The following is a 24,585-nucleotide window of genomic DNA, read 5'->3' as shown; positions in this document are numbered from 1 at the left end:
GGACAAGCTTCTCTGTGAATAACTTGGATTTTATTTCTACTCAGATCTAGTAAACGTAGAGCAGTAAGACCTTGGAACGTATCTCTGCCAATTTCCTCTATTTGGTTGTGCCGAAAACTTATCTCCTGCAGTAAGACGCAGACCTGAAGGGATGGTACTTCCTTGATCTCATTGTAGGATAAATCTAGTGTTTCAAGGAGCTTGAGATTCTCACACAAATCAGCGGGGAGGGCCGATATCTTGGTTCCTGACAGCGTCAGGCTCTCAAGGTTGTTGGTCCTTGTGAGGACAAACTACAAACCCCGTTTCCATATGAGTTGGGAAATTGTGTTAGATGTAAATATAAACGGAATGCAATGATTTTCAAATCCTTCTCAAGCCATATTCAGTTGAATATGCTACAAAGACAACATATTTGATGTTAAAACTGATAAACCTTTTTTTTTTGTTGTTGCAAATAATCATTAACTTTAGATTTTGATGCCAGCAACACGTGACAAAGAATCAATCAATCAATCAATGAATGTTTACTTATATAGCCCTAAACCACTAGTGTCTCAAAGGGCTGCACAAACCACCACGACATCCTCGGTAGGCCCACATAAGGACAAGGAAAACTCACACCCAGTGGGACGTCGGTGACAATGATGACTATGAGAACCTTGGAGAGGAGGAAAGCAATGGATGTCGAGCGGGTCTAACATGATACTGTGAAAGTTCAATCCATAATGGATCCAACACAATCGCGAGAGTCCAGTCCAAAGCGGATCCAACACAGCAGCGAGAGTCCCGTTCACAGCGGAGCCAGCAGGAAACCATCCCGAGCGGGGGCGGGGATGTCCCCAAGCCGATACACAGGCGAGCAGTACATGGCCACCGGATCGGATCGGACCCCCTCCACAAGGGAGAGTGGGACATAAGAGAAAAAGAAAAGAAACGGCAGATCAACTGGTCTAGAAAGGGAGTCTATTTAAAGGCTAGAGTAGGGGTCGGGAACATTTTTGGCTGAGAGAGCCGTGAAAGGCAAATATTTCAAAACGTATTTCAGTGAGAGCCTTATCATATTTTTTAACACTGAATACAACTAAATGCGTGCATTTTTAAGTAAGACCAACATTTTTAAAGTATAATAAGTCTCTTATTCTATTTAATAACATTGTTATTCTGAAGCTAACCAATAATAAATAAAATGTCATGTCTCTTGATCATGTTTTTGTTTGGCCATGTGCTGTTTGTCCTTTGGACTCTTTAAGTTCCTGTTTTTTTCCACTCCCTTGTCTGGTTTCCTTGGTTACTCATTTTGTCCACCTGTCTGTGGTGGACAAAACGCCCGCTCACCTGCTTCCCGAGCACTAATCAGAGGCAGTATTTAAGCTCGTATTTGCCAGTCAGTCGCCCTGTGCTGACTTGTTTCATGCCTTGCCATAGTTTTGTGCTTCATGCCATGCCAAGTAAGTTTTGTTTGATTTATCTTCTTAGTCTGTTTATGCGTTAGCTTTGTTCTTTAGCCCAAGTTGTGCCTCCGCTGTGAGCGATTTTTGTTTGTATATTTTTTTGCTACAAAGACAACATATTTGATGTTCAAACTGATACATTTTTTTTGTGTGCAAATAATCATTAACTTTAGAATTTTATACCAGCAACATGTGACAAAGAAGTTGGGAAAGGTGGCAATAAATACTGATAAAGTTAAGAAATGCTCATCAAACACTTATTTGGAACACCCCCCAAGGTGCGCAGGCTAATTGGGAACAGGTGGGTGCCATGATTGGGTATAAAAACAGCTTCCCAAAAAATGCTCAGTCTTTCGCCAGAAAGGATGGGGCGAGGTACACCCCTTTGTCCACAACTGCGTGAGCAAATAGTCAAACAGTTTAAGAACAACGTTTCTCAAAGTGCAATTGCAAAAAAATTAGGGGTTTCAACATCTACGCTCCATAATATCATCAAAAGGTTCAGAGAATCTGGAGGAATCACTCCACGTAAGCGGAGGAACCAACATTGAATGATCCCTCAGACGCCACTGTATCAAGAACCGACATCAATCTCTAAAGGATATCACCACACAGGGTCAGGAACACTTCAGAAAACCACTGTCACTAAATACAGTTCGTCGCTACAGCTATAAGTGCAAGTTGAAGCTCTACTATGCAAAGCGAAAGCCATTTATCAACAACATCCAGAAACGCCGCCGGCTTTTCTGGGCCAGAGATCATTTGAAATGGACTGATGCAAAGTGGAAAAGTGTTCTGTGGTCTGACGAGTCCACATTTCAAATAGTTTTTTGTAAATATTCGACATTGTGTCATCCGGACCAAAGGGGAAGTGAACCATCCAGACTGTTATCGACGCAAAGTTCAAAAGCCAGCATCTGTGATGGTATGGGGGTGCATTAGTGCCCAAGGCATGGGTAACTTACACATCTGTGAAGGCAACATTAATGCTGAAAGGTACATACAGGTTTTGGAACAACATATGCTGCCATTTAAGCGCCGTCTTTTTCATGGACGCCCCTGCTTATTTCAGCAAGACAATGCCAAGCCACATTCAGCATGTGTTACAACAGCGTGGCTTCATAGTAAAAGAGTGCGGGTACTTTCCTGGTCCGCCTGCAGCCCAGACCTGTCTCTCATCGAAAATGTGTGGGGTATTATGAAACGTAAAATACGACAGAGGAGACCCCGGACTGTTGAACGACTGAAGCTCTACATAAAACAAGAATGGGAAAGAATTTCACTTTCAAAGCTTCGACAATTGGTTTCCTCAGTTCCCAAACGTTTTTTGAGTGTTGTTAAAGGGGAACATTATCACAATTTCAGAAGGGTTAAAACCAGTAAAAATCAGTTCCCAGTGGCTTATTTTATTTTTCGAGGTTTTTTTCAAAATTTACCCATCATTGAATATCCCGAAAAAAGCTGAGAGCACAGCAAGATATAGCGACATTAGCTCGGATTCAGACTTGGATTTCAGCGGCTTAAACGATTCAACAGATTACGCATGTATTGAAACAGATGGTCGGAGTATGGAGGCAGATAGCAAAAACGAAATTGAAGAAGAAACTGAAGCTATTGAGCGAATAGCTATTGACGCTATTCAGCCATGTCTGCCTTAGCATCGCCGGTAAAATGTGCAGACCAAACCGATCGGGACTTTCCCATCTTGTGACACTGGAGCAACTTAAATCCGTCGATTGGTAAGTGTTTGTTTGGCATTAAATGTGGGTGGAGGGAAAGGCTGGATGCAAATATAGCTACAAATGTACATACAACTAGCTTAGATAGCATGTTAGAATCGATTAGCATGCCAACTTAAAAATCATGAAACCGAAGTTGACAAATTTAGTTTTTAGATATATACAGTCTCTTTTGGACTATAGAGAGAAACTAAACAAAAGCCACACCCATCTCATTTTTGGACAAATTTAATTCATGCTAATCGATGCACACTCTACGTAAACAACTTGAATCCGTCCCTGATCGTGTTGTTACACCCTCTGACAACACACCGACGAGGCATTGATGTCTCCAAGGTACCGAAAAACAGCGGCGACTGTTGAACGACTGAAGCTCTACATAAAACAAGAATGGGAAAGAATTCCACTTTAGCATAGCTCGGTTGGTAGAGTGGCCGTGTCAGCAACTTGAGGGTTGCAGGTTCGATTCCCGCTTGTGCCATCCTAGTTACTGCCGTTGTGTCCTTGGGCAAGACACTTTACCCACCTGCTCCCAGTGCCACCCACACTGGTTTAAATGTAACTTAGATATTGGGTGTCACTATGTAAAGCGCTTTGAGTCACTTGAGAAAAGCGCTATATAAATATAGTTCACTTCACTTCACTTCACTTTCAAAGCTTCGACAATTAGTTTCCTCAGTTCCCAAATGTTTATTAGAGTGTTGTTGAAAGAAAATGTGATGTCACACAGCGGTGAACATGCCCTTTCCCAACTACTTTGGCACGTGTTGCACCTATGAAATTCTAAGTTAATTATTATTTGCAACAAAAAAAATGTTAATGAGTTTGAACATCAAATATCTTGTATTTGTAGTGCATTCAACTGAATATGGGTTGAAAAGGTTTTGCAAATCATTGTATTCTATTTTTATTTACGTCTAAATCAATTTCCAGACTCTTATGGAAACGGGGTCTGTATTTTGAGTCATTTTTCAAATGACCAATTTGTACAATCTGACTAGTTTTTATTCCACACAACAAATGTAGTATATAATATCTAGAATAAACCTTTTCAACATGGAAGACTTGTTCGTGAAATACATATTTTTGTGTGGCTTTACCTGTCGTAGAAGCTGCAAAAAGTCCCTTCCAGTCCGTCCGAAGTCATGTCTATCAACACCGCAGCCTATGACGACTAAAAAGGTGAGGGAAACGTCATTTTATATCACATGTGCTGCTTTCATGTCCTCCTGGTCTGACTCCGCCCTGAAAACACACTTCAAGTTATGAACCCTGGCTATAACTGAATAAAAAAAACAAGTGCTGGCAATAGGGATGTCAATGTTGCAAACTTTTATGCAGCCTTTTTAATAAAAGGTGCACGAGTCGCTTACACGCGACATTTAAACTGTGGTGAAAAACGCAACTTTTTTTTTTTTTGGGTCCTTCGCACGTTTCCGTGCAGGAAGGAAGGCACAAGCGCTCGCCTCACTTACCTGTTTTTGAGGTTTGGGTTAAGTTCCATTAGTGACTTCCTGCTCTCAAACAAAAGCATTACATTGTGTGCTTTTAACGTTGAGTATAAATTGTTGTGGCTTGTGCAGCCCTTTTGAGACACTTGTTATTTAGGGCTATATAAATAAACATTGATTTGATTGATTGATTGATATAAAGTTTAAATTCAGTGGTGAAATAGTTCAGTGCAGGGATGTCCAAACGTTTTCCCGGAAGGATGCAAGGGCCGCTTTGATACATTGTGTACATTAAATGTCCTAAAACCAACACACATTCACGGCACCCGAGGGTCTTGTGAGATGACGCTGGCTGCTGCCAGTTCATTATTATGAAAAAATGACAGAGAGGAAGGCGAGAAACACTTTTTATTTCAACAGACTTTCGCGCCGTCCCTTCCGTCAAAACTCTAAAGGCCGACTGCACATTTCCTATCTTCACAATAAAAGCCCTGCTTCATGCTGCCTGCGCTAACAAAATAAGAGTTGTGCACGCCAGCTTTCTGAGGGATCGCTTGTGCACGCCAGTTTTCCGAGACTCTGTATTTAGTTAGCGCAGGCAGCATGAAGCAGGGCTTTTATTGTGAAGATAGGAAATGTGCAGTCGGCCTTTAGAGTTTGGACGGAAGGTACGGCGCGAGAGTCTGTTGAAATAAAAAGTGTTTCTCGCCTTCCTCTCGGTCATATTTTCATAATAATGATCTTGCAGCAGCCAGCGTCATCTCACAAGACCCTCCGGTACCGTGAATGTCATTTAAGTGACGTCTTGGTGAAGATTGATGATCACTCATTTTTAGGTCTATTTTTTTAAAAGCCTGGCTGGAGATCGACTGACACACCCCCCGCGGTCGACTGGTAGCTCGCGATCGACGTAATGGGCAGCCCCTGATCTACGGTCTGTAGTATCATCAAAAAGGTTCAGACAATCTGGAGACATTACAGATCTTTGATCCCTTAGGCGGTACTGCGTGAAAAACCGACATCCACTGCCCAATGTCGCCTATTATTGTGCTTGTTTTACGGCAAACGTCAACAATATGCTTCTGATATTTTCACCCGCTTTTATCGCTTCATTTTCTCGAAAAGGGAATCAAGCACGCTTATGAGAGCGACGAGGTAGAAGTGAGAGAGACAGACGGCAACGAAGGGGAAGCGAGGAAAGTCTAAATTGGGAATGAGATTCGAAAGACCTACTGTGCATCATGATGACGCAAATCGCAACAAACTTCCCACATAGACAAACATCGTAAAAAAACGAGTTTCCACCACAATATCGACTGTTCCATCAGGTTTTTGTATTTTTTTGTCCTCAGATTTCCCATCAAACTATAGGCTGCTGGGAGCTAGTAGCTTAGACACGGAAACTCAGCACACACAATCAATCAATGTTTACTTATATAGCCCTAAATCACAAGTGTCTCAAAGGGCTGCACAAGCCACAACGACATCACCGGTTCAGATCCCACATAAGGGCAAGGAATGGGATGTCAATGTGAATGACTATGAGAAACCTTGGGGAGGACCGCAGATGTGGGTGACCCCTCCTCCCCCTCTAGGGTAGACCAGATGCAATAGACGTTGAGTGGGTCTAACTTAATATTGTGAAAGACCAGTTCATAGTGGATCTAACATAATAGTGAGAGTCCAGTCCATAGTGGATCTAACATAATGGTGAGAGTCCAGTCCATAGTGGATCTAACATAATATTGTGAAAGTCCAGTCCATAGTGGCTATAACATAATAGTGAGTGTCCAGTCCATAGTGGATCCAACATAATAGTGAGAGTCCAGTCCATAGTGGATCTAACATAATAGTGAGATTCCAGTCCATAGTGGATCTAGCATAAAAGTGAGAGTCCAGTCCATAGTGGATCTAACATAATCGTGTGAGAGTCCAATCCATAGTGGATTTAACATAATAGTGACAGTTCAGTCCATAGTGGATCCAACAGAATATTGTGAGAGTCCAGTCCATAGTGGATCTAACATAATAGTGAAAGTCCAGTCCATGGTGGATCCATCATAATATCGTGAGAGTCCAGTCCATAGTGGATCTAACATAATAGTGTGAGAGTCCAGTCCATAGTGGATCTATCATAATATTGTGAGAGTCCAGTCCATAGTGGATCCAACATAATAGTGAGAGTCCAGCAGGGGGTGTATATTGTAGCGTCCCGGAAGAGTTAGTGCTGGAAGGAATTCTAGGTATTTGTTCTGTTGTGTTTATGTTGTGTTACGGTGCGGATGTTCTCCCGAAATGTGTTTGTGATTCTTGTTTGGCGTGGCTTCACAGTGTGGCGCATATTTGTAACAGTGTTAAAGTTGTTAATACGGCCACCCTCAGTGTGACCTGTATGGCTGTTGACCAAGTATACATTGCATTCACTTGTGTGTGTGGGAAAAGCCGCAGATATTATGTGATTGGACCGGCACGCAAAGGCAGTGCCTTTAATGTTTATTGGTGCTCTGAACTTCTCCCTATGTTGGTATACACAGCGGCGTTTTAAAAAGTCATACATTTTACTTTTTGAAACCGATATCGATCATTTCCGATATTACATTTTAAAGCATTTATCGTCCCATGATGTCGGTTAGTCTGATATTATCGGACATCCCTAGTGAACATCCCAGTAAAAGAAGTAAAGACTTTATAAACAAGTTGTGACAACGTTCACAAAACATCACCTGCTGCAAAACATCAAATAGTTTTCTTCTCCGCTGTATACTTTTAGTCTACATCTGTCTCCAATATTGTCCAAACCTGTCTCCATCTAGACCGAAACACAGCAGTGTGCTCTTGAACGCACGACGGGAAGCGAGGGAAAATGACGTTAAACCAAGCGCTTGTTTACTTCGAGGGGAAATCTCCCGAGCAAAGTCCGTGTAGTTAGTCCGCCATGATTATCAAGCTAAACTTGAAAATGCATTAATAAATGACGTTTTTTGGGGGTAATTATCATTATACCGCTTTTAACGATAAAAAGTCAAGGGTGGTCACGGTATGTTCCTGCCGCAATTTTTGGGGGGCATTACGGCGAAAGACGGTAACGGTTAAATTCCTGCCCTGCATACAAAGTCTCCAAGGCATCATTCAGCTTACTGTGTCATGAGCTATCCATCCATCCATTTTCTACCGCTTATTCCCTTTTGGGGTGGCGGGGGGCGCCGGCGCCTATCTCAGCTACAATCGGGCGGAAGGCGGGGTACACCCTGGACAAGTCGCCACCTCATCGCAGGGCCAACACAGATAGACAGACAACGTTCAGGCACTAGGGCCAATTTAGTGTTGCCAATCAACCTTTCCCCAGGTGCAAGTCTTTGGCAAATTCAATGAGCTAAACTTCATGAATTATACAGGCCACTAGATGTTGCCGAAAAACAAAAACACTTCAACTTAAAGGGGAACATTATCACCAAACCTATGCAAGCGTCAATATATACCTTGATGTTGCAGAAAAAAAGACCATGTATTTTTTTAACCGATTTCCGAACTCTAAATGGGTGAATTTTGGCAAATTAAACGCCTTTCTGTTTATCGGTCTGGAGGCGATGACGTCAGAACGTGACGTCACCGAGGTAATACAGCCGCCATTTTCATTTTCATTTTCACATTACAAACACCGGGTCTCAGCTCTGTTATTTTCCGTTTTTTCCGACTATTTTTTGGAACCTTGGAGACATCATGCCTCGTGGGTGTGTTGTCGGAGGGTGTAACAACACTAACAGGGAGGGATTCAAGTTGCACCACTGGCAAGAAATCTGCCGCCAGACCCCTATTGAATTTGCCAGAGTGTCTGCCGGCGATGCTAAGACAGACCATGAATTGATTAACGTGGACCCCGACTTAAACAAGTTGAAAAACTTATTGGGGTGTTACCATTTAGTGGTCAATTGTACGGAATATGTACTGTACTGTGCAATCTACTAATAAAAGTATCAATCAATCAATCAAAAGACATGGCACAGAGATGTATGGATAACCTGCAGATGCATTTGCAACAATAAAGTCAACAAAATCACAAAGGCGAGTTTTGTTGATGTTATTGACATACGTGCTAATCAGACATATTTGGTCGCGGCGTGACTGCCAGCTAATCGATGCTAACATGCTAGGCTAATCGATGCTAACATGCTATTTACGCTGGCTGTATGTAAATTTGAAACTAGATACCCACATTTAATGCGAAACAAACACTTACCAATCGACGGATTTAAGTTACTCCAGTGTCACGAGATGCAAAAGTCCTGATCGTTTGGTCCGCACATTTTACCGGCGATGCTAATAAGGCAGCCAGGCTATGGGCCACTTCATTAGGTACACCCACGCTATGGCCGAATAGCGTCAATAGCTATTCGCTCAATAGCTTCAATTTCTTCTTCAATTTCGTTTTTCGCTATCTGCCTCCATTCTCCGACCCTCTGTTTCAAAACATGCGTAATCTGTTGAATCGCTTAAGCCTCTGAAATCCGAGTCTGAATCCGAGCTAATGTCGCTATATCTTGCTGTGGTAACCTCCATGTTGTTTGTATTGGCAGCCCTGTATGACGTCACAGGGAAATGGATAGTGGTTTCGAAGATAGCGAAAATAAGGCACTTTAAAGCTTTATTTAGGGATATTCCGGGACCGGTAAAATTTTGAAAAAAACTTCAAAAAATACAACAAGCCACTGGGAACTGATTTTTATTGTTTTTAACCCTTTTGAAATTGTGATAATGTTCCCCTTTAAAGACTGCATACCGTATTTCCTTGAATTGCCGCAGGGCATATAGTATGCGCCTACCTTGAATAACTGCCGGGTCAAACTCGCTTCGCAAAATAATTAGCGCATGCTTAGTATTACCGCCGGGTCAAACTGGTGACGGCCTTCTTTCATCTCCGTAATATCGCTAAAATTCGCTCCATTCTGTCCACTAAAGACGCTGAGATCATTATCCATGCGTTTGTTACGCCTCGTCTCGACTACTGTAACGTATTATTTTCGGGTCTCCCCATGTCTAGCATTAAAAGATTACAGTTGGTACAAAATGCGGCTGCTAGACTTTTGACAAGAACAAGAAAGTTTGATCACATTACGCCTGTACTGGCTCACCTGCACTGGCTTCCTGTGCACTTAAGATGTGACTTTAAGGTTTTACTACTTACGTATAAAATACTACACGGTCTAGCTCCATCCTATCTTGCCGATTGTATTGTACCATATGTCCCGGCAAGAAATCTGCGTTCAAAGGACTCCGGCTTATTAGTGATTCCCAAAGCCCAAAAAAAGTCTGCGGGCTATAGAGCTTTTTCATTTCGGGCTCCAGTACTCTGGAATGCCCTCCCGGTAAAAGTTTGAGATGCCACCTCAGTAGAAGCATTTAAGTCTCACCTTAAAACTCATTTGTATACTCTAGCCTTTAAATAGACTCCCTTTTTAGACCAGTTGATCTGCTGTTTCTTTTCTTTTTCTCCTATATCCCACTCTCCCTTGTGGAGGGGGTCCGATCCGATCCGGTGGCCATGTACTGCTTGCCTGTGTATCGGCTGGGGACATCTCTGCGCTGCTGATCCGCCTCCGCTTGGGATGGTTTCCTGCTGGCTCCGCTGTGAACGGGACTCTCGCTGCTGTGTTGGATCCGCTTTGGACTGGACTCTCGCGACTGTGTTGGATCCATTGTGGATTGAACTTTCACAGTATCATGTTAGACCCGCTCGACATCCTTTGCTTTCCTCCTCTCCAAGGTTCTCATAGTCATCATTGTCACCGATGTCCCACTGGGTGTGAGTTTTCCTTGCCCTTATGTGGGCCTACCGAGGATGTCGTAGTGGTTTGTGCAGCCCTTTGAGACACTCGTGATTTGGGGCTATATAAGTAAACATTGATTGATTGATTGACTTCCCCTGTCATCATTTTCAAAATGGAGGAGGCTGATTTCAATAACGGTAATTTGAAATCGCATAAAGGGAAGAAGATTAAGAGCTATTCAGTAGGATTTAAGGTCCAAGCTTACATCACACTAAATTTTTTACTGCATGCCTTTGGTAAGTGCCGGAGTGAGAAGAGGTTTTGAAATAATTAGCGCATGCTTACTTTTACCGCATGCCTTTGGCAATTCAAGGAAACACGGTAAGTCCATTCCGGATGGTTAATAATAACAATAATAAATAGGTTAGTGCTTTTAATACCTGCCATTGTTCTGTGTGACTAATTTCACTTGAGCAAACATTTCCTAACATTGCATAAGAATTCATGCCGATATTGTATCGGATTAACGTCGGTATCGGCCAACACTACAGGTACCAGTATCGGAAGTGAAAAATTGTATCAGGACAACCTTCATTTTGAGTTATCCTCCACTGCTAAAATGTCGAATCAAATGATTAATCGGTGTTGACATTTCCCCCGCCTCGATAAATGCAAGCATGTGCGGTAATGTTCACTTATTGGAACCAGCCTTCGCTTTCGTGTAAGAGTAGGGCAGGAAGTGGTTTGTGAGGGGGTTTAGTGCGAGTGTGTAGTTCCACCTCGGTGTGTGACGGACAAGTGTCAGCTGTGGCGTTAAAGGAAGGAGGGGAAAGTCCAAATGGTAGAATAGAAGCAGAAGAGGTCTGAAGGCTGACGTGGTGTCGCTAAACCGGTTGCTGGGATTTACGACGATTTTGCCAGCTTCCTTTTCTATGGTGACTGGGAGGAATGATTAATGACTGGGAGACATGCAAACTGATGATAGTTTGACCCTAGAACAGATTATATCCATTGATTGATTGAGACTTGTTTTAGTAGATTGCACAGTTCAGTACATATTCCGTACAATTGACCACTAAATGGTAACACCCGAATTTTTCAACTTGTTTAAGCGTTAATCAATTCATCCATTCCCCTTTTTTTTCCATCAAAAGTTGTCCAAGTTCCCAAAGAGTGTAAATGTACACGAGTTAGTAATTTTTCGGTACAGTGTTCCCTCCATTATTCCAGAATTCCCACAAAGTAGTATTTCTTTTTTGGATTTATACAACTATTATATCAAATACATTCATTTTGAGTTATAATATTACATATTGAATATTATTTGTAGTTTGTTTAGTCAACTTTGACATAAAATACAGTATACAGTAGTACCTCGGCCTACAGGTTTAATTGGTCCTGTGATGGAGTTTGTACCTTGAGAAAATTTGTTTAAATTAAAAAAATGTATTTAATCGGTGCTTGGCTGCCTAAATCATCACAAATCTAACGTGTAACGTGTTTTGTTTTGTTTTTTTAATACATTTTAGATATAAAATTATAAATATATATATATATATATATATCCATCCATCCCCGCGACCCCAAGCTGGCGCCTATCTCAGCTACAATCGGGCGGAAGGCGGTGTACACCCTGGACAAGTCGCCACCTCATTGCAATATATATATATATATATATATATATCTCCATCCATCCATCTCCGCGACCCCAAGCTGGCGCCTATCTCAGCTACAAACGGGCGGAAGGCGGTGTACACCCTGGACAAGTCGCCACCTCATTGCAGTATATATATATATATATATATATATATATACACATACATACATACATATACATATATATATATATATATATATATATATATATATATATATATTTATATATATATATATATATATATATATATAAATATATATATATATATCCATCCATCCATCCATCAATCCATCCCCGCATCCCTGCGACCCTTGGGGTCATCTCAGCTACAATCGGGCGGAAGGCGGCGTACACCCTGGACAAGTCGCCACCTCATCGCAGTGTATATATATATATATATATATATATATATATATATATATATATATATATATATATATATATATATATATATAGGGCTGAGAATCTTTTGGTGTCCCACGATTCGATTCAATATCGATTCTTGGGGTCGCGATTCGATTATGGATCGATTTTTTTCCGATTCAACGCAATTCTCGATTCAAAAACTATATTTTTCCGATTCGAAATGATTCTGTATTTATTCAATACATAGGATTTCAGCAGGATCTACCCCAGTCTGCTGACATGCTAGCAGAGTAGTAGATTTAAAAAAAAAAAAGCTTTTATAATTGTAAAGGACAATGTTTTATCAACTGATTGCAATAATGTAAATTCGTTTTAACTATTAAACGAACCAAAAATACGACCTATTTTATCTTTGTGAAAACATTGGACACAGTGTGTTGTCAAGCTTATGAGATGTGATGCGAGTATAAGCCACTGTGACACTATTCTTCTTTTTTATTATTTTTATAAATGTCTAATGATAATGTCAATGAGGGATTTTTAATCACTGCTATGCTGAAATTATAACTAATATTGATACTGTTGTTGATAATATTCATTTTTGTTTCACTACTTTTGGTTTGTTCTGTGTCGTGTTTGTGTCTCCTCTCAATTGCTCTGTTTGTTGCAGTTCTGAGTGTTGCTGGGTCAGGTTTGGTTTTGGAATTGGATTGCACTGTTATGGTATCGCTGTGTAGTGGTTTGTTGGATTGATATAAAAAAAAAATAGATTTTTTTAAAAATCTGAATGAATTCTGAATCGCACAACGTATTCGATTCAATTCGTATTCGAATCAATTTTTCCCCACCCCCCTAATACATACATATATATGCAACCTAAAGGAGGTTTTCTAACTTTTAACCTGTTTTGACAAAGTTTTATACCAAATATTACAACGCGAGAGCTAGTTTGAAAGGAGAATCATTTCCTCACCCCAGGAATCAAAATCACTTCAAATCATGAGGTGCCCAAATATTCACACTCCTAGTACTTACCTTGGAGAGGGAGACCTTTCTAGTATCTCCTTTCAGCTGACCGTCCTTTACCTTGTTTACCTTCTATAATACTTGTTGTACCTTAATTTACCTTTTATTTACCTTATTGGATGCCCTCTTACCTTGCTTTACCTTCTATAATACTTGTTGTACCTTAATTTACCTTTTACCTTTTTTGACCCCCTCTTACCTTGTTTTACCTGCTATATTATTTTTCCTTTAATATACTTACCTTCCATTTAACTTATTTTACCTTCGAATCACCTTCTTTGACCGTCTTTACCTTGTTTTACCTTCTATAATACTTGTTGTACCTTAATTTACCTTTTATTTACCTAATTAGATGCCCTCTTACCTTGTTTTACCTGCTATATTATTTTTCCTTTAATATACTTACCTTCCATTTAACTTATTTTACCTTCGAATCACCTTCTTTGACCGTCTTTACCTTGTTTTACCTTCTATAATACTTGTTGTACCTTAATTTACCTTTTATTTACCTAATTAGATGCCCTCTTACCTTGTTTTACCTGCTATATTATTTTTCCTTTAATATACTTACCTTCCATTTAACTTATTTTACCTTCGAATCACCTTCTTTGACCGTCTTTACCTTGTTTTACCTTCTATAATACTTGTTGTACCTTAATTTACCTTTTACGTTTTTTGACCCCCTCTTACCTTGTTTTACCTGCTATATTTTTTTCCTTTAATATACTTACCTTTCAGTTAACTTATTTTACCTTCGAATCACCTTCTTTGACCGTCTTTACCTTGTTTTACCTTCTATAATACTTGTTGTACCTTAATTTACCTTTTATTTACCTTATTGGATGCCCTCTTACCTTGTTTTACCTTCTATAATACTTGTTATACCTTAATTTACCTTTTATTTACCTAATTAGATGCCCTCTTGCCTTGTTTTACCTTCTATAATACTTGTTGTACCTTAATTTACCTTTTATTTACCTTATTAGATGCCCTCTTACCTTGTTTTACCTTCTATAATACTTGTTGTACCTTAATTTACCTTTTATTTACCTAATTAGATGCCCTCTTACCTTGTTTTACCTTCTATAATACTTGTTGTACCTTAATTTACCTTTTATTTACCTAATTAGATGCCCTCTTACCTTGTTTTACCTTCTATAATACTTGTTGTACTTTAATTTACCTTTTACCTTATTTGACCCCCTCTTACCTTGTTTTACCTGCTTTATTCTTTTTCCTTTAATATACTTACCTTTCATTTAACTTATTTTACCTTCGAATCACCTTCTTTGACCGTCTTTACCTTGTTTTACCTTCTATAATACTTGTTGTACCTTAATTTACCTTTTATTTACCTTATTAGATGCCCTCTTACCTTGTTTTACCTTCTATAATACTTGTTGTACCTTAATTTACCTTTTATTTACCTAATTAGATGCCCTCTTACCTTGTTTTACCATCTATAATACTTGTTGTACCTTAATTTAACTTTTATTTACCTTATTAGATGCCCTCTTACCTTGTTTTACCTTCTATAATACTTGTTGTACCTTAATTTACCTTATATTTACCTTATTAGATGCCCTCTTACCTTGTTTTACCTTCTATAATACTTGTTGTACCTTAATTTACCTTTTATTTACCTTATTGGATGCCCTCTTACCTTGTTTTACCTTCTATAATACTTGTTGTGCCTTAATTTACCTTTTACCTTTTTTGACCCCCTCTTACCTTGTTTTACCTGCTATATTCTTTTTCCTTTAATATATTTACCTTTCATTTAACTTATTTTACCTTCGAATCACCTTCTTTGACCGTCTTTACCTTGTTTTACCTTCTATAATACTTGTTGTACCTTAATTTACCTTATATTTACCTTATTAGATGCCCTCTTACCTTGTTTTACCTTCTATAATACTTGTTGTACCTTAATTTACCTTTTATTTACCTTATTGGATGCCCTCTTACCTTGTTTTACCTTCTATAATACTTGTTGTGCCTTAATTTACCTTTTACCTTTTTTGACCCCCTCTTACCTTGTTTTACCTGCTATATTCTTTTTCCTTTAATATATTTACCTTTCATTTAACTTATTTTACCTTCGAATCACCTTCTTTGACCGTCTTTACCTTGTTTTACCTTCTATAATACTTGTTGTACCTTAATTTACCTTTTATTTACCTAATTAGATGCCCTCTTACCTTGTTTTACCTTCTATAATACTTGTTGTACCTTAATTTACCTTTTATTTACCTTATTAGATGCCCTCTTACCTTGTTTTACCTTCTAGAATACTTGTTGTACCTTAATCTACCTTTTACCTTTTTTGACCCCCTCTTACCTTGTTTTACCTGCTATATTCTTTTTTCCTTTATTATATTTACCTTTCATTTAACTCATTTTACCTTCGAATCACCTTCTTTGACCGTCTTTACCTTGTTTTACCTTCTATAATACTTGTTGTACCTTAATTTACCTTTTATTTACCTAATTAGATGCCCTCTTGCCTTGTTTTACCTTCTATAATACTTGTTGTACCTTAATTTACCTTTTATTTACCTTATTAGATGCCCTCTTACCTTGTTTTACCTTCTATAATACTTGTTGTACCTTAATTTACCTTTTATTTACCTTATTAGTTGCCCTCTTGCCTTGTTTTACCTTCTATAATACTTGTTGTACCTTAATTTACCTTTTACCTTTTTTGACCCCCTCTTACCTTGTTTTACCTGCTATATTCTTTTTTCCTTTATTATATTTACCTTTCATTTAACTTATTTTACCTTCTATTCACCTTCTTTGACCGTCTTTACCTTGTTTTACCTTCTATAATACTTGTTGTACCTTAATTTACCTTTTATTTACCTTATTAGATGCCCTCTTGCCTTGTTTTACCTTCTATAATACTTGTTGTACCTTAATTTACCTTTTATTTACCTTATTAGTTGCCCTCTTACCTTGTTTTACCTTCTATAATACTTGTTGTACCTTTATTTACCTTTTACCTTATTTGACCCCCCTCTTACCTTGTTTTACCTGCTATATTATTTTTCCTTTATTATATTTACCTTTCTTTTAACTTATTTTACCTTCGAATCACCTTCTTTGACCGTCTTTACCTTGTTTTACCTTCTATAATACTTGTTGTACCTAAATTTACCTTTTATTTACCTTATTAGATGCGCTCTTGCCTTGTTTTACCTTCTATAATACTTGTTGTACCTTAATTTACCTTTTACCTTATTTGACCCCCTCTTACCATGTTTTACCTGCTATATTATTTTTTCCTTTCATTTAACTTATTTTACCTTCGAATCACCTTCTTTGACCGTCTTTACCTTGTTTTACCTTCAATAATACTTGTTGTACCTTAATTTACCTTTTATTTACCTAATTAGATGCCCTCTTACCTTGTTTTACCTTCTATAATACTTGTTGTACCTTAATTTACCTTTTACCTTTTTTGACCCCCTCTTACCTTGTTTTACCTGCTATATTCTTTTTTCCTTTATTATATTTACCTTTCATTTAACTTATTTTACCTTCTATTCACCTTCTTTGACCGTCTTTACCTTGTTTTACCTTCTATAATACTTGTTGTACCTTAATTTACCTTTTATTTACCTTATTAGATGCCCTCTTACCTTGTTTTACCTTCTATAATACTTGTTGTACCTTAATTTACCTTTTATTTACCTTATTAGTTGCCCTCTTGCCTTGTTTTACCTTCTATAATACTTGTTGTACCTTAATTTACCTTTTATTTACCTTATTAGATGCCCTCTTACCTTGTCTTACCTTCTATAATACTTGTTGTACCTTAATTTACCTTTTATTTACCTTATTAGATGCCCTCTTGCCTTGTTTTACCTTCTATAATACTTGTTGTACCTTAATTTACCTTTTATTTACCTTATTAGTTGCCCTCTTACCTTGTTTTACCTTCTATAATACTTGTTGTACCTTTATTTACCTTTTACCTTATTTGACCCCCCTCTTACCTTGTTTTACCTGCTATATTATTTTTCCTTTATTATATTTACCTTTCTTTTAACTTATTTTACCTTCGAATCACCTTCTTTGACCGTCTTTACCTTGTTTTACCTTCTATAATACTTGTTGTACCTAAATTTACCTTTTATTTACCTTATTAGATGCGCTCTTGCCTTGTTTTACCTTCTATAATACTTGTTGTACCTTAATTTACCTTTTACCTTATTTGACCCCCTCTTACCATGTTTTACCTGCTATATTATTTTTTCCTTTCATTTAACTTATTTTACCTTCGAATCACCTTCTTTGACCGTCTTTACCTTGTTTTACCTTCAATAATACTTGTTGTACCTTAATTTACCTTTTATTTACCTAATTAGATGCCCTCTTACCTTGTTTTACCTTCTATAATACTTGTTGTACCTTAATTTACCTTTTACCTTTTTTGACCCCCTCTTACCTTGTTTTACCTGCTATATTCTTTTTTCCTTTATTATATTTACCTTTCATTTAACTTATTTTACCTTCTATTCACCTTCTTTGACCGTCTTTACCTTGTTTTACCTTCTATAATACTTGTTGTACCTTAATTTACCTTTTATTTACCTTATTAGATGCCCTCTTACCTTGTTTTACCTTCTATAATACTTGTTGTACCTTAATTTACCTTTTATTTACCTTATTAGTTGCCCTCTTGCCTTGTTTTACCTTCTATAATACTTGTTGTACCTTAATTTACCTTTTATTTACCTTATTAGATGCCCTCTTACCTTGTCTTACCTTCTATAATACTTGTTGTACCTTAATTTACCTTTTATTTACCTTATTAGATGCCCTCTTACCTTGTTTTACCTTCTATAATACTTGTTGTACCTTAATTTACCTTTTACCTTTTTTGACCCCCTCTTACCTTGTTTTACCTGCTATATTCTTTTTCCTTTAATATACTTACCTTTCATTTAACTTATTTTACCTTCGAATCACCTTCTTTGACCGTCTTTACCTTGTTTTACCTTCTATAATACTTGTTGTACCTTAATTTACCTTTTATTTATCTTATTAGATGCCCTCTTGCCTTGTTTTACCTTCTATAATACTTGTTGTACCTTAATTTACCTTTTACCTTATTTGACCCCCTCTTACCTTGTTTTACCTGCTATATTCTTTTTTCCTTTATTATATTTACCTTTCATTTAACTTATTTTACCTTCTATTCACCTTCTTTGACCGTCTTTACCTTGTTTTACCTTCTATAATACTTGTTGTACCTTAATTTACCTTTTACCTTTTTTGACCCCCTCTTACCTTGTTTTACCTGCTATATTCTTTTTTCCTTTATTATATTTACCTTTCATTTAACTTATTTTACCTTCGAATCACCTTCTTTGACCGTTTTTACCTTGTTTTACCTTCTATAATACTTGTTGTACCTTAATTTACCTTTTATTTACCTTATTGGATGCCCTCTTACCTTGTTTTACCTTCTATAATACTTTTTGTACCTTATTGGATGCCCTCTTACCTTGTTTTACCTTCTATAATACTTGTTGTACCTTAATTTACCTTTTACCTTATTTGACCCCCTCTTACCTTGTTTTACCTGCTATATTCTTTTTTCCTTTATTATATTTACCTTTCATTTAACTTATTTTACCTTCTATTCACCTTTTTTGACCGTCTTTACCTTGTTTTACCTTCTATAATACTTGTTGTACCTTCATTTACCTTTTATTTACCTAATTAGATGTCCTCTTACCTTGTTTTACCTTCTATAATACTTGTTGTACCTTAATTTACCTTTTACCTTTTTTGACCCCCTCTTACCTTGTTTTACCTGCTATATTCTTTTTTCCTTTATTATATTTACCTTTCATTTAACTTATTTTACCTTCGAATCACCTTCTTTGACCGTTTTTACCTTGTTTTACCTTCTATAATACTTGTTGTACCTTAATTTACCTTTTATTTACCTTATTGGATGCCCTCTTACCTTGTTTTACCTTCTATAATACTTGTACCTTAATTTACCTTTTACCTTATTTGACCCCCTCTTACCTTGTTTTACCTGCTATATTCTTTTTCCTTTAATATACTTACCTTTCATTTTACTTATTTTACCTTCGAATCACTTTCTTTGTCCGTCTTTACCTTGTTTTACCTTCTATAATACTTGTTGTACCTTAATTTACCTTTTATTTACCTTATTGGATGCCCTCTTACCTTGTTTTACCTTCTATAATACTTGTTGTACCTTCATTTACCTTTTATTTACCTTATTTGACCCCCTCTTACCTTGTTTTACCTGCTATATTATTTTTCCTTTAATATACTTACCGTTCATTTAACTTATTTTACCTTCGAATCACCTTCTTTAACCGTCTTTACCTTGTTTTACCTTCTATAATACTTGTTGTACCTTAATTTACCTTTTATTTACCTTATTTGACCCCCTCTTACCTTGTTTTACCTGCTGTATTATTTTTTCCTAATTGTCCAGGGTGTACCCCGCCTTCCGCCCGATTGTAGCTGAGATAGGCGCCAGCGCCCCCCGCGACCCCGAACGGGAATAAGCGGCAGCAAATGGGTGGGGGATAGGGTATATTTACCTTTCATTTAACTTATTTTACCTTCGAATCACCTTCTTTGACGGTCTTTACCTTGTTTTGTCTTCTTTTACTTACTATATTCCCTATTTTACCTTTTATGTATCTTATTTTACATTTTATTTCTTGTCTTTTAGATTTAGTTTATTTTTTGTCAGATTTTTTTTTTACCTGATTTGACCTTTTATTTAACTTGTTTATTACCTTTTCCTTCTTTTACCTTCTATTTACCTTGTTTTACTTTTCTTTCCCTTATAATAAAATTAATAAAAGATACAATGTATTTTATCTTTTATTTACTTCATTTACTTCCTGTATTCCTACCTTTTATTTAGTATTTATTCAATTCTATTTTATTCTATTCTATTTGTCTTCCATTGACCTTTCTTCCCACTTTTATTTTACATTTTCCCCCCATATTCTTTAACTTTTAATACCGTTATATTACTTTCTATTTACCTTTTTTACATTATATTTACCTTTGACCATCTTTTAGCGTCTTTTCGAATTGTCTTCCTTACTTAATATATTTTTATTATTAACACTTATTAAACAAATAATCGAAACGACAGAATATGAATAAAAAATTTCTTACAATCAAATTAATCGATTTAACCGATTAATCATTGCAGCCTTCGACGTTCTAAAAGACGCTCGTTCCTTACTTACATTCTTGTCCAACTGACAGATGTGTGAGCTAACCTGCTAACCAGCCTTGTCCCTTCCACGTACGAAGCAAACACTAGAACCAAAAGCGTGACTTACCTGCCAAGCAGAGCTGACTCAGACTGAGCCATTGTTTGGACTTCCCGGCAGACCTTCATTCATTGTGGCCACGCCCACAGAATGTGCCTTCCGCCAATACTCGACCCGTCAGACCGACGACAGAGTGCGTCGTCCCTTCTTGTGGTTTCATTTTCCTTCACTGCGGTCGCTCGCTCTTCACAGATGACTTTGTGTATATGAAACATTGTTTCCCTTCTTTGTCAGCCTCGTATCGCCAACCAGTCTGATGCTTTGTGTTCATGGTAGTCTTCTTTCATTGACAGGCCTTCGAATTCTCTTGCAACATGAACAGAATGTCACGTGTGGCGAGGTCGGGTCGGGGTTTGTTCTCCCGGGATGCAGAACGGACGGCTCCGGACGACAGCGTGAGGTAGGAGATCATTTATTTCTCATACATCATAAACGTACCAAAAAGACAGAACAAACAAAAGAAGAACGTGCCGATCGCACGGGAAGCTAAGGAAACGCAGGAGCAAGAATCAGGAACATCAAAACCCACTAATCAGAGGCAGGTGAAACCAATTAGCACCCATGGTAACCAAAACAAAAACCCAAAGTGCACGAAACAGGAACTAAGGGAGTCCAAAACTAACCGAACATAACTAAACAAAACATGATCCGGACCACGGATCATGACACAGAAGCTTTTCGAGAAGGCCAGAATCCCAATCAGCTTCATTTGCCAGGTGGGTTTAGGACACAAGTTATTTGACTTGCCGCTCTTTTTTTGTGATACTCTGACCATACTTGCCAACCTTGAGACCTCCGATTTCGGAAGGTGGGGCGGAGGCGTGATTGGGGTGGGGGGCGTGGTTAAGAGGGGTGGCGTATAAATCACCAACTCGAGTATTTCATATATATATTATATATATATATGTATGAAATACTTGACTTTAAGTGAATTCTAGCTATATATATTTATTTTATTACATATATATAAATAAAAGAAATAGTTTAATTTCAGACGGCACCTATCAAATACAAAGTAATAAAAACTCAGTTGTTCTACTAACTGTACTGTGCTTGCTGGTTACTAAAAAAACAACAACAACACTTACCTTTCACTATTTGAGTAACCTTTGTTCTGCCATTTGCGTATTGGCGAGCGATCTCCGAATCCGGGAACATCCTTCACACGGATTTGTTGTAGACATCCGCAAATGAGAACGGGATGTTGCTTCCAGCTATCAGCATAGCCATCTTTGTCTCAGCTTAAGATACACCACCGGGTCTCCATTTTGCGAAGTGGGCTATAATACTGGGTTGTGAACGATGCTGAGTGAATCCGTGCACAGTGTTCAATGGAGAAGTCTGTTCTACAAAATTTACAGACAACATACCCCTTACCCTTCGAACTCTACTAGATGAACTGAAATTCTTGTTTCCAATCGTTCTGGAACTTGCAAGCGTATTTCTTAATTTTGCTCGTCTACGGTGTAATATATTGGGTTGGAGTCAATAACCAGGCGACGTGATGAAGTTACGTCTCTTTACCGTGGGCTTCAGAACAGACATTCTATTTTATTTACAGTAGAGGGCAGTATTGTCCTGTTTAAGAGGGTCACAACATTGAGTCAGGTTCTCATGGAGCTGGAGTGGGCGTGGCCTCCAGCTCCGTCTGAATTTCGGGAGAAAATTTGTCCTGGGAGGTTTTCGGGAGAGGCGCTGAATTTCGGGAGTCTCCCGGAAAATCCAGGAGGGTTGGCAAGTATGACTCTGACGGTTTAGCGTTCATCAGCTTAGAAACGGTTCTTATGACGGGTTGTTCCTGACAGTGATTTGTAACGGCCACCGATGGGGGATGAGTTTGGACTAAGGTTCACACTGCAAAAAGTCAGTGTTCTCAATAATAACAAGTGCACTTTTCTTGGTAGAAAAAAAATGAGAGCGTTTTGCTCGATATGTTGAAAAATATTCTTAAATGAAGTAAATGCTAGTGCCATTATCATGACTTAATGATATGCACTCTGCATTACATTTCTTGAAACCAGCAAACCTATACTAAAAACTAATTTATTTTGTTTACCTTCTGTTAGATTTTGTTTACCTCATTTGGCCTTTTGATTCAACTTATTTATTACTACCCTTACCTTATTTTACCTTCTATTTACCTTGTTTTACTTTTTTTTACCTTATAATGAAGTAAATAAAAGATCAAATGTATTGTTGTACCTTAATTTACCTTTTATTTACCTTATTTGACCCCCTCTTATCTTGTTTTACCTGCTCTATTCTTTTTTCAACCTTTTATTTACCTTTTATTTAACTTATTTTACCTTCTATTCACCTTCTTTGACCGTCTTTTACCTTATTTTGATCTTCTTTTACTTGCCATATTCCTTACTTCACCTTTTATTTACCTTATTTTACTTTTTATTTCTATTCACCTTCTTTGATCATCCTTTACATTGTTTTATCTTCTTTCTCTTGCTATAAACCTTATTTTACTTTTTATTGACCTTTTATTCATCTTATTTTATAAGTTTTTACTACTTTTACCTTCTATATACATTACTTGACCTTCTTTCACCTTTTATTGACCTTTTATTTACATTTTATTCATCTTGTTTTACTTGTATTTACTACCTTTACATTCTATTCACATTCTAACTTTTTTTGTACATTATTTTGCCTTTTATTTATTGTCTTTCAGATTTTGTTTACCTTCTGTTAGATTTTAACTTATTTATTACCATTACCTTCTATTTACCTTTTTTTACTTTTTTTTTACCTTATAATGAAGTAAATAAAAGATAAAATATATTGTTGTACCTTAATTTACCTTTTATTTACCTTATTTGACCCCCTCTTACCTTGTTTTACCTGCTATATTCTTTTTTAACCTTTTATTTACCTTTTATTTAACATTTTTACCTTCTATTCACCTTCTTTGACCGTCTTATACCTTGTTTTGATCTTCTTTTACTTGCCATATTCCTTATTTCACCTTTTATTTACTTTATTTTACTTTTTATTTCTATTCACCTTCTTTGATCATCCTTTACATTGTTTTATCTTCTTTCTCTTGCTATAATCCTTATTTCACCTCAATTTACCTTATTTTACTTTTTATTTACCTTTTATTCATCTTATTTTATAAGTATTTACTATTTTTACCTTCTATATACATTACTTGACCTTCTTTTACCTTTTATTTACCTTATTTTACCTTTTATTTACATTGTATTTATCTTGTTTTACTTGTATTTACTACGTTTACATTCTATTCACATTTTAACTTTTTTTGTACCTTAATTTACCTTTTATTTACCTTATTTGACCCCCTCTTATCTTGTTTTACCTGCTCTATTCTTTTTTCAACCTTTTATTTACCTTTTATTTAACTTATTTTACCTTCTATTCACCTTCTTTGACCGTCTTTTACCTTGTTTTGATCTTCTTTTACTTGCCATGTTCCTTATTTCACCTTTTATTTACCTCATTTTACTTTTTATTTCTATTCACCTTCTTTGATCATCCTTTACATTGTTTTATCTTCTTTCTCTTGCTATAAACCTTATTTTACTTTTTATTGACCTTTTATTCATCTTATTTTACTTGTATTTACTACTTTTACCGTCTATATACATTACTTGACCTTCTTTTACCTTTTATTTACATTTTATTTATCTTGTTTTACTTGTATTTACTACGTTTACATTCTATTCACATTTTAACTTTTTTTTTACCTTATTTTGCCTTTTATTTATTGTCTTTTAGATTTTGTTTACCTTCTGATAGATTT

At 37.0% G+C, this 24,585-nt stretch overlaps 1 protein-coding gene across 9 annotated transcripts in view; it reads right to left on the bottom strand.

Moving 5' to 3' along the window:
• LOC133561071 (interleukin-2 receptor subunit beta-like) overlaps positions 1 to 20,896 on the bottom strand; it is a 50,652-nt gene extending 29,756 nt beyond the window's left edge. For 3 of the 9 annotated variants that reach the window (XR_009808568.1, XR_009808571.1, XR_009808573.1), the window contains exon 1: positions 4,294 to 4,755. The gene's annotated coding sequence lies outside the window, so the exon portion shown is untranslated. Of the gene's footprint in view, positions 1 to 4,293; positions 4,760 to 20,819 lie in introns of those variants that run through there. The other 6 variants (XR_009808566.1, XM_061914259.1, XR_009808567.1 and 3 more) reach the window with 5 other exon arrangements.
• Between the last annotated feature and the right edge of the window lie 3,689 nt (positions 20,897 to 24,585).

The sequence above is a fragment of the Nerophis ophidion genome, linkage group LG01, assembly GCF_033978795.1.
Source record: "Nerophis ophidion isolate RoL-2023_Sa linkage group LG01, RoL_Noph_v1.0, whole genome shotgun sequence".
In the NCBI taxonomy this organism is placed as follows: domain Eukaryota; kingdom Metazoa; phylum Chordata; class Actinopteri; order Syngnathiformes; family Syngnathidae; genus Nerophis; species Nerophis ophidion.
This window is presented reverse-complemented; position numbering and strand designations above follow the sequence as displayed.